Source organism: Silene latifolia, chromosome 4 (genome assembly GCF_048544455.1).
Source record: "Silene latifolia isolate original U9 population chromosome 4, ASM4854445v1, whole genome shotgun sequence".
In the NCBI taxonomy this organism is placed as follows: Eukaryota; Viridiplantae; Streptophyta; class Magnoliopsida; order Caryophyllales; family Caryophyllaceae; genus Silene; species Silene latifolia.
In genome coordinates this window covers 68,506,490-68,517,605 of record NC_133529.1, presented here as the reverse complement: position 1 = coordinate 68,517,605, position 11,116 = coordinate 68,506,490, and the positions used below count along the sequence as shown (strand labels likewise).

The following is an 11,116-nucleotide window of genomic DNA, read 5'->3' as shown; positions in this document are numbered from 1 at the left end:
CACAAGGTTTATGCCTCGTCCGAATCTAACCCATAACCACAAGGTAAATAAAACGGATAATTTGCGCGGTATCCCTGAAGTTGGCAACTTTGCACAAAATACCAAAATTTTTTATCCGAAAAACTTAAAGAGACCATAACTCATGTTTACGAACTCAGAAAGTGAAGATTTTTTTTTTCAAATCGATCATCTTTCCGAGTACTACGATTTGAAAAAAAAGTTTGACGAGTTTGGAACCCGTGACCAAGAGATATGCTCACTCAAAGTTTGTTCGGTCGAAAAAACTTTGACGCACAATAACTCCTAGTAGCGGAAACCAAATGCGACAATTTTTTTTTTCAAATTGTAGTTCTCGGAAAGATGAGCGATTTGGACAAAAATTTCGTCACTTTTGGAACTCGTAAACAGGAGTTATGACCTCTTTAAGATTTCCGGATTAAAAATTTGGGTATTTCGTGCAAAGTGGCAAACCTTAGGGTACCGCGTGAATTATCCGTAAATAAAATTAAATACTCCGTTAGCAAAATTAGGGTTGTCAATGATATGAGCCGGCTCGTTGAGCCTTCGGAATCGGCTCGGTTAAAGCCTGGCTCGTACTCGGTCAAAACGAGCTCAAGCTCGAGCTCGGGCCACGCTTGGCTAAATACCAGCCGAGCCCGAGCTCAGCAAGGCACGGCTCGGAAGCTCGTTTAGGTTCGTTTATAAATTTTTTTGGTATAATCTTTATGTGTAGTTTTATGTTTATTTCAAATTATATGTTATTTAGACATTTATATAAGTATATTATGATATAATATTTATTAGTATTTTATAATTTAGTTGTTTGTTGAGGTCTCTTCCCATATGTGTGTGAGGGGCATTGTCCCACATCGGTAGAAAAACAGTGAAGAGACTAGCTTATAAGTAAGTGGGCTACTCCTCCTATCACCAATTGGTTTTAGGATGGAACCTCACTTGCTTGTGAGCTCTAATTCGAGGACTTAACATTGTTTTTCAAAAATATTTATATTTATGTAGATTTAAATGTTGAAAAAGTGAAAATATATAATGACAAAAGGAGCTCGATTCGAACTCGAGCCGAGCTCGAGCCTAAATTTTTTAGGCTCGACGAGCTTCGAGCTAAAAAATTCTAGCCGAGCCCGAGCACACCCCTAAGCAAAATGAAGACAATTGAGTTCAATTTACAACTAGTTTTAAACCCGTGCAAAAATGCACGGGTATGTATTTAGGACGATGAATGTTTTTTATGAATATTTTGATTGTACATTTCTATTGTAATTATCTGATAGTTGTTCAGTTCGATTTACAGACGGGTTCACTTCACTAAAAGCACTAAAAGCTTCACCATATTCAGCACGTAGATCTCTCACTAAGCGCTCAACATCGGGCGGACTACATATACGTTCTACACAACGTTTTTAATAAAAATTAAGACTTTCATGAAGTTAATAAATATTAAATGTAAAAAATTAATTAAAGATATATACCTGTCACGTTGGAGGTTATTGGTGTACAATTAATAGTAGTTTGAGAAACGTCATTATGAACATTACCAACACGTTTTTTTAGAGAATCGCGACTGTCTTTTTTCTCTTCCCGTTCTCGCCCGTAACTGATATATTTTAATGTACTTTTTCAAATTATAAACTACGTGGACCGTATATAAATAAATCCCGAACAAACATAAAAGGGCCACATGATATCAAATTTGGCCTTACAGCCTTAGTAATTAGGCTCAACACGTTCATTTTACATCCAGCCCAAATTGAACTAAAATCCTAAATATAACCCTTACTATATAAACTCATTCCCACCCATCCAAACCCTAAAATTTCCGTCTAGCATTCATTATATCGCCTCCGATTTTCTCTCCTTCTCTCCCTGCCTTACTCTCTGACCAAAACTCTACTTCTCTCACTAAAAATCACACAAACCCGTCGCCTCCCTCATCCTCCCTGATGCAGATTAGCAACAATGGCTTCTCCTACCTCTTTTTCCCGCATGCAGATGATCATCAATGAAGATGAACACATTTTCCAAGTCTGGTTCTTAGATGCGTTTATTAGATATGTCCTATTCATGGTGATTTCACTTTTCATCACTTTATTCATGTTATTTATGCTGCCTATTTACACGATTTTAATTTAGATTCGATTTCTTCTAAAATGATTGTTTATATTGTTGCATGTAACAATCGATTACGGAATTTGAGTTAAACATGTTAATTAAAAAATCGACATGAAATTAAGATTTAAGATAAGTTTCATTGCTTGCATTTTTAGCCTCTTCTTTTATTAGATCTATGAGTGTATTAGATTTATAAATGCTATAAACAATTAAAAATATTTTTTGTTAAAATCTATTGCACTTTAGTTCATAATATAGTAGATCTGTTTTAATAGTGATGTAAAAAAATTATTAATTAAATTGTTATGCTGTGAGTCTTGTTTTTTTTATCACTGTTCTTCAAAATACTGCCTAAAATTGCACGGGCGTATTTTCTGATGTTCATGCATAACAATGAGTACTGTTATTAAACATTGAATATGACGACTTGGAAAATTTTATGTTAAACATCATTAGTATTTGTATTAGTTCAGAATGATAGATCCGTGGTTGTTGCATGTTTTTCGAATTGGAAAATTTTAATTCACAATTATAGATCTGTGGTTTGTAGCATGTTTTCCGACTTGGAAGGCATAGATCTATGCCTGTCAACAAAAAAAAATATAAATCCATGTTTATTCTCTAATATTTTTAAAAAACATGTCAAAAATTATGCTGCGTAATGGTGTTTTTTCAAATAAAAACCCTAGATCAATTGATTGAAATTCCATATTGTGACAGTACTCGTATTTTGAGACGTCTTTTGGTGTTTTTAATAAATTAATATGATAAAATTGTACATTTATCTGCATATATTAATTCGATTCAATTTTTTTGTTATTTAAAATATTAATTTCACCAGTTTTATTCAATTATTTGTTAAATGCAAAATGGAGTTGAAAATTTTAAATTGCATTATTAATTTTTGTTTTACTTTATCTATAGAACAATGTTAACAATTTTAACCCTTCCAGAAATAAAACCCGTGTATGAATCCAATTGAGTTTTCTGCATTACATGTGGAAATTTAGCAAGTGGAAGTCTATGTCTAGTTGATAAAACCATCGATCTATGATTGTGAAGTAAAAAGTTGTTTTTTTCAACTCGATATGCATAGATCTACGCTTTTAAACATCATAAAATTCTTTTTTTTTATATATATTTGGACAATTTTCTTAAATCTTGTAGGAAATTATTATATTTAATGGTGACACACGATCGTCGGTTACATATTATTGTAAAATAGTCTATGATATGTTTTTTGATATGTTACAGATTATTGTAAAATAGTCTATGATATGTTACAGATTATCGGTTACAATAATCTGTAACTGTTGCCATTAAATATAAAAATTAAAAAACATATCATAAAAAGTTGTTTTTTTCAAGTCAAAACGCATAACTATGTGATTTTATTTCTTATATTTAATGGTATGGCACTACTACATTTAGATTCTATAGCAACACTTTGCTATTGTTGCATAATGTCATATAAATGTTGCAATAGAGTTTATGCAACACTTAATCAAGTGCTACATCAGGTCTTGTTGCATTAGGTCATTGCAACGCTTAATGCAACACTTTTTAATCTGAAGCAACACTTTTGAAAAGTGTTGCATTGGTCATGTTTATGCAACGCTTTTTCAATTGCAAAGGCAACATTTTTTATCTTCTAATGCAACATTTCTTATGTAAAAAAAGCAACACTTCCTGAACTAATGCAATACTTTTCATGTTGATAAGCAACACTTATATCAAATTAATGTAACATTTTTATTTTGGAAACGCAACACTGGTTACGTCCCAAAACAACACTTATAATAAACAAATGCAACACTAATTTATTCAAAAACAACACTTAATAAAGTGCAACGACATAAGGACTTGTAAGGCACGCAACAATTGTAATTCTCTCTAATTGTGCATTCAATTGATTCAGTCTCAAAAATATATGTCAATTACATTTCAAAAAAGGATCAAAAGTAGAACTTCGATCGCAAATGTTCAATTATTTAACTAAAACAAATATAACAAATGTTTAAATAGAACAAATAATAATTCTTAACGACTATTTGAAAGCTACTAATTATAAGTCTTCATTCTTGTATTGTGAGCATATATATGTTGCCAACCGGACAAAAAATCAACCCGTCATCATTGTTAATACCTCAAATGCAACCTGTAACATAAAAAATAGAACATTATTAGATTTGAGGATTCAAAGGCTCAATAGGCATAGATGATACGTCACACTTAATTATCACGAAATAATAAATAATGCATTAAAGAACAACTAATTAACTAGGACGTGCAGAAAATAGAGTACGTGATTGTACACAAGGTGTAGCCTATGTGACGTTTGAGTTTGATCTGCAAAGGTAGGCCTGTCCAGCCATAATAATCACACCAAAGACTCAGAGACCCTCTGTTCTCGATAGCCAGGCCATTTTTCTACCTTCACAGGATAAGCATACTAACCTGCCTTACTCTAATAATTCTGCATCATAAGTTCCAATCATAGCACCCTATTGACTACTCTATCTACCTACGAAATTTACTCTAACTACCTACTCGCCTCATGCTACTAATAAGGTTTATCAATGGTCCGAATGGTTCGGAGGTACACAAGCATGCACCAAAGATAGGTGACCTGGTACAACGATTACGGAATAGGTGGGTTAGTTGTGCCAAAAATCAGTTTATGGGATGACAATATGCACTAGAAGCTCTGAATACGAATGACAAATGACAAACTGATCAAGTATGACATGGATATTGAGGATAGATGCTGTAGCAACATGTGTTGCTACAGGATCACAATGTAGTAGTGAACTGCATTTTTGTTGCTACAGCATCTATCCTTAAAAGGACCACTAAGATGAATGTGAAAATTGGAATAAATCAGACTATAACCGATGCTAGTGAATGCACACATTTACAACAAACATAGTCGACAAAAATCAGTATAGTAGAAGAGCATGTGAGATGGGAAAGTCCAAAGATAGCAGTATAGTCAGCTAATTCAATATAGAACCTAACTAAATAAGATATATGGGATAGGAACTCACCTTATACTTATCACAAGAAGTACCGACAATAAGCACTGACCAAAACTTAGAGTTGTCGAAAATAATCGAATTAAGAATCTCATCTTTTCTAATTATGGTGTCAATAACATCATTCAGGTGATCCCAAAGTATAGAAGTACTCCTAATAACTTTAGTTACATGTAAATTTATAATGGTAACGAATCTTGCAACAACAATGTAACATAGTGAGCACAATAATTAGAGACTCTCTTCAAATTACATTTGCTTAGTTTACGATAGTTTTAAGTCTAGCAAAGTAGGTTAAATAACAACACTCCATAAAGTGCAAAAAAGCTCAACCAATTAAGTTGAACAAAATCTCGTCTAATTATACAATGATGCAAACAACTGCATCTTTTGGAAGTAAAACATCCTTAAGACCTTACACAATATGAAACAACATAAAAGGTAGATGAAATGAGCTATACGTAGATGCAATTAACAGTATTAACACACAAAGAACAAATTTGATTTAGATATACCATTCTCGGTTATCCTTGCATTTGTGTTCTGCCCCTTATATGGAATCCACGTCTGCAACAAAACCACAACAAAAACAATCAGCAACTAAGAAGCTACATTGCAACAAGAAAGCATCAAAATTCACAGCATAGAAGATGAGAGCGATGATTACCAAAAAGAGATAATCCCCATGTTTAATCAACTTCAACCTGCCACTAATCCTCACAGACATATACTGAGTGGGATGAATGGAAACATTATCCTTCATATGCATGACCTGCGCGCCCTCCGGCTCGCTCCTTCGTCAGTTTGCACTTCTCATTATGTTATGTGAACCCTAATTATATTCGCATCAATCACAATAATACAAAAATCAATATGCTGACAACCTATCAAACTACTCAAATACAGGAAAACAAATCAAAGACGCAAGCAATTAGAAGAATTAGTAACAAAAAGGTGAAGATAAAACAAATGATATAAGAAAAGTAATTAAAATACAGACGATAAACGGGTTAAAAGGGACCTGAATTTGTCGATGTGAAAAGGAGCGTGTTGAACATCGTCGAGACAACGGATAAGGATAGCGGTCTTTTCCGTGAGGACATGCCCTTTTGTACCCTCATTGACTTCCATCTTATATGTAAGCCCATTGTGAGTTCGAAGGGCTTGATAGCCAATCGGATAAGGATAGCGGTCTTTTCCGTGACCAATATGCAATCGTTAGTGTGAAAAGAGCTGGAAACTATTAAGTAAAAACAAAGTACTGCCATACTAAAGGAGTTACAATTGACCACAGAACTTGCCCATGCTTGATTAATCTCTTTGGTGGAAATTCAGTTTTATGCAAGTATATGAATCAATAATTACTTTCAATATTCCAATGTGTATACCTAAGACATGAGATTCTGTCAGAGTGATAAATAAACTTCCCTCATGGCTATAAACCCTCTTCACCTGACAAAGTTTCGTATTTTACGTCAAATCCAATGGTAGAAACAAATATAAGCAATGATGCTACTATACTGACAATGTTTATGAGGACATACAAACGAAGTGCGAAAAATGGAGTCCAGAACACCTCTAATAGATATTGATTTCCCATTTTAAGGCCAAACTCTGGCTCCATCAATGCATCTAATCCCCCATGTCTAAAATTATGTCCAATGTTATATCAGAAAACTGCCACCACCAACGAATAAATCATATCAACAACAGCAACTTATACCATGTAAATAATCAATTACTCCGTATTAACTAAAACAATACCCGCATATCAGTAATATCCATAACATTAACACACCAGGGCATCCTAGGGCGGTCTCTACTTTAAGCAGAAGCATATCGGAGATAACAACCTTAGACAAATCAACATTGGTGTATTTTTTACATCCTCTACCTCAATTAATCAAAACGTCTAAAGGAATCGAAAAACAAAATCAATCATACCTTAGTCGGCCTTTGGACAAATCCTAGTAACATCGCCCAAAATGTGAAATGGATACGAACGACGATGACAACTGCGAAATGATGCGCAACAAAATTCCCAGTAAGAACGGGTTTTACCCAATAAAGTAAGACCATCATACAACAGCCAAATTTAAATTGAATAAAAACCCCAAATTTTAATAACCCTAAAAATCAAGTAATACCAATTGAAGGAGGGTAGCACGGTGTTAGTATTGATGGGCAGCGGCGGATTTACCGACGACAGAAGGATGACAGCGACGACAAAGGGAGGGAGCAGCAGCGCTTATTCAATAGATATTAATTAATTAAGGTTTATTGGGTGATCAGGGACACGATAACAAAGGTCACTGTACGATGGTGGTGGTGGACTGGTGGCGGTGGTGCGACGATCGAGCAGCCCCATAAGGCTTGGTGATCGGTAGAGGAAGAATAAGGAGTAATTGGGAAATGAAGGGTGTGACACGGCAAATGAAGTGTTCTTGTAGTTGGTGTCTTTCTTTTAATTAATATCATTTGCGTCGGTTTCAGGTACAATTGATGCAAAAACGCATTATCAAATAAGTCGGTTTAGTAACATAACTGATGTATTTGATCAAATACATCGATTTTACTGAGAACCGACGCATTATATACGTCAGTTTTTTACAAGAACCGACGCATTAAGTTTGACTATAGGGCGAAAATGGATTCCCGCCAAAACTAAGTACTTTTTGCGTCAGTTTTTGTAGAACTGACGTAAATCGATTGACGCAATAGGTGTTTTTTCTACTAGTGAACTACCTTTTGCGCCATCGTCGATGGCAAAGGACTCTAAATCAATCAGCGATAACAATAATTGATAGTAAAAATTAAACCAAGATCTTAAAAAAGGGGGGAAATAATTGAGTAGAAAACCCTAGATGTTAAAAAAGGGGAAAATAATTAAACCTATAGTGTGTTAAGTGTAATAGCGGAAGGAAGAGAAGAAGAACCAGTGAATAATGAAGGTCGGTCATGGCGTCGAGCACGAGAAGTCCCCTTCTTTCATATGTAGTGTTGGTAGTGGCGGAGTACATCACCAGTGAGAGAGGGATTAGGTTAGAGTAAAGAGTGAATGAGTGATAGAGAACGGAGATCTACGCGGATGATTTATTTTAAGTCAATTTTGGGGAAATTAATAGACATCGGATATTGTATATGTCCGATGTTATTTAAAATGGACATCAGTTTTTAAGTTGAACCGATGTATATTAAATTATATAGACATCGGTTTTTTTAGATCTTTGATGTCTATTATTTTGTACATCAGGTTTTTAAAACTCTGATGTTTATAAAGTGATGTCCATAACACTTTTTGTAGTAGTGAATGTTGCTATTGTTGCTTAAAGTGTTGCGACAAAATGCAACATTTGTGTCAAAACGTTGCATTTATAACAATACAATGCAACACTTCTCTTAAAGTGATGCCCTATATCAATAAAAGCAACATTTTTGAATAAAGTGTTGCATGATTAACTAAAATGCAACATAAAAAACAAAGTGTTGCAGATGAAATGTTGCATTACATCAATTTTTGTAGTAGTGTGGTTTTGTCCTCCAAATAATTTCGGAATTTAATTGATCCGACTATTTTGTAGATTGCACGGGTGACGCGTATTAAACATGACGATATTAATTTAGCCTTAAACGCTTGTCGTAGTAGAAATTACTCTGTAGCCTATCATTGTCACCTACCAATTTCGGTGTGCGCGGCTGATAGTAAAGTTGCTGGGATTTTTGATCCAAGTAAATCCTCGGTGATGAACGGCTTTCTCGCCAGATCTGAGAGGATTATTTGTTTTAAAAAAAATATCGTTTTATCTGGTTTAAGAAATTATGTAATTTATTCACATTGTTTGTAATAATTAATTTCATAAATTTATTGTTTTCGTTCCCAATATGTGTAATTCATTTCCGTAGTGTAATGTAATTTATTCTCGTAATTATGTAATTTTATTATTAGTTATGTAATTCATTCGTATATGTTAATTTCAATTATTCTGTAATTCATTATGTAATTCATTCCCGTTATGTAATGTCATTTATTCTCGTAATTATGTAATTTTATTATTAATTATGTAATTCATTCCGCTTATATGCCATTAATTTCATTTATTCGGAATGTATAAAATTATTTCATAGAATTTGTTGCAAGACGGAATTTATCGCATGTTTGAAAAGACGGAAATATGAAGAAATAAATACATTGCACACTAACGGGTCCCACCATAACATGAATTTCAAAAAAAAAAAAAAAAGAGGCTGCATCAATGACGTGGCGCACTGAGGATTGAGTATTGTCTTTTGTATTAATATAGATAAGATTTTAAACGAGACGTTACTCCGTATTATCAAATCTATATATATTTATAAAAGAGGCTTTTTTCGAGCGATTCTAAGCTGTCCACATCATCAAAATCAATTTAGGAAAGTATCATAAATAATATTTTTTTGATATAAAAAATAAAGTAAAAAATCTTTTAATTGTTATAATATATATTTCCTAAATTATATTCAAGTGATTTTTCTAATTTTTATATAAAAACGTTTTACATTTCATTTGAAGAAAAAAGTATCGTTAAAATAATTATGAAAATAATATAAATAGATTCGTGGTAAAAAATGTTATCATTAGAGTTTAGATTTCATATTATTTGCACATATTAATTAAAGATGATATACTTCTTAGTATTTTATATGTACCACATTGAACATATATAAATAATAAAATTGTCACACATCAAAAGATTGGCATAGATTGGCGTAGGGTGGGGTGATCCTATGATTATAAATAGAAGACATCCTTGGAATTTATTTATCAACCCAAAATCTTTTGGGTCTCTCAAGTATTGTCTTAGAGAGTTCTTAAGAGTTTGTATCATTATCTTCACAATATGATATAAAAAATAATGTGGAGAATATTTTAATTATTATAATAATATTTCCTATATTAAAATGGGTTATAATATTTATAATGTTTAATTATTCAATTTAATGAGAATGAGAATATAAAAATGAGTTAGGTATGATTTCATTACAATGGGCCCAATTCACTGAATATTAGTCAAATAATTAATCGGACAACAGTTGAAGAAATCCAAGTATAGCAAAGAGCTCATGGTTCAGCTACCATCTTAGCTCTAAGAACTGCCAACACACTCATAATAAAATGTTAAAAAAAAAATTCTAGGCCATAACGACTTATGTAGCCTTAATACCAAATTTATTTGTATTTTATTATCACGAATTTTTATTTGAGACGGAATTATCCGTCTTCAATCTTTTTTGTTTAAATAGGTACTTAAATTAAAAGACTTTCAAAAAGAGTTCATACATCAATTAAGGGGGAGTAGGAGGCCTGTGTACTTCTGAGTATGTTATATGTCACACATTGAAAAATAATGTAGATGTGGTGAACATACTACGTATAAATAGTAGAAAAGGTGGGGTCATCCTATTATAAATAGTAGAATTGTCCCACATCGAAAGATTAACATAATGTTGGGTGATCCTATGATTATAAATATTAGTCATCCTTGGAGCTTAAATATCAACCCAAAATCTTTTGAGTCTTTTAAATATTGCCTTAGATAGCTCCTATAAGAGTTTGTATTATTACCTCCACAATAGTGAAATTTATTTGTATTATACTTTTGATTTTTGTGGTTTCACAATTATATATAGTTATATCATCTCCTTTTTCTACTCAAATTTAGTAGTTTAGCAATACGTTATTTAATTTTTAATTTTTAAGCTGAATTTTTAAATAACAAACATACATCAGTAGTATACTTATTATATAAGAGACTTTAAAAGTAATGTTACATAATGTTAATTCTTCATGTTAATTTTTCAAGTTTTAACATTTTTTTTTCATCTAGAGAGTCCAACCCTTAAAAACTACTTAATATTTATAAGAAAAAATGTTAATTTTATAAGTAAGAAAAACTTTGGACTTTAGATAGGATTAT

General features: G+C 32.5%; 1 long non-coding RNA gene across 1 annotated transcript; it reads right to left on the bottom strand.

Annotated features, from left to right (window-relative positions):
- Positions 1-6,926: 6,926 nt before the first annotated feature.
- On the bottom strand, positions 6,927-7,574 carry LOC141652279 (uncharacterized). The gene is made up of 3 exons (XR_012547099.1): positions 7,310-7,574; positions 7,107-7,177; positions 6,927-7,015 (listed from the first exon to the last, which is right to left on the bottom strand). It is a non-coding gene; the product is annotated as an uncharacterized LOC141652279 (long non-coding RNA).
- Positions 7,575-11,116: the final 3,542 nt, after the last annotated feature.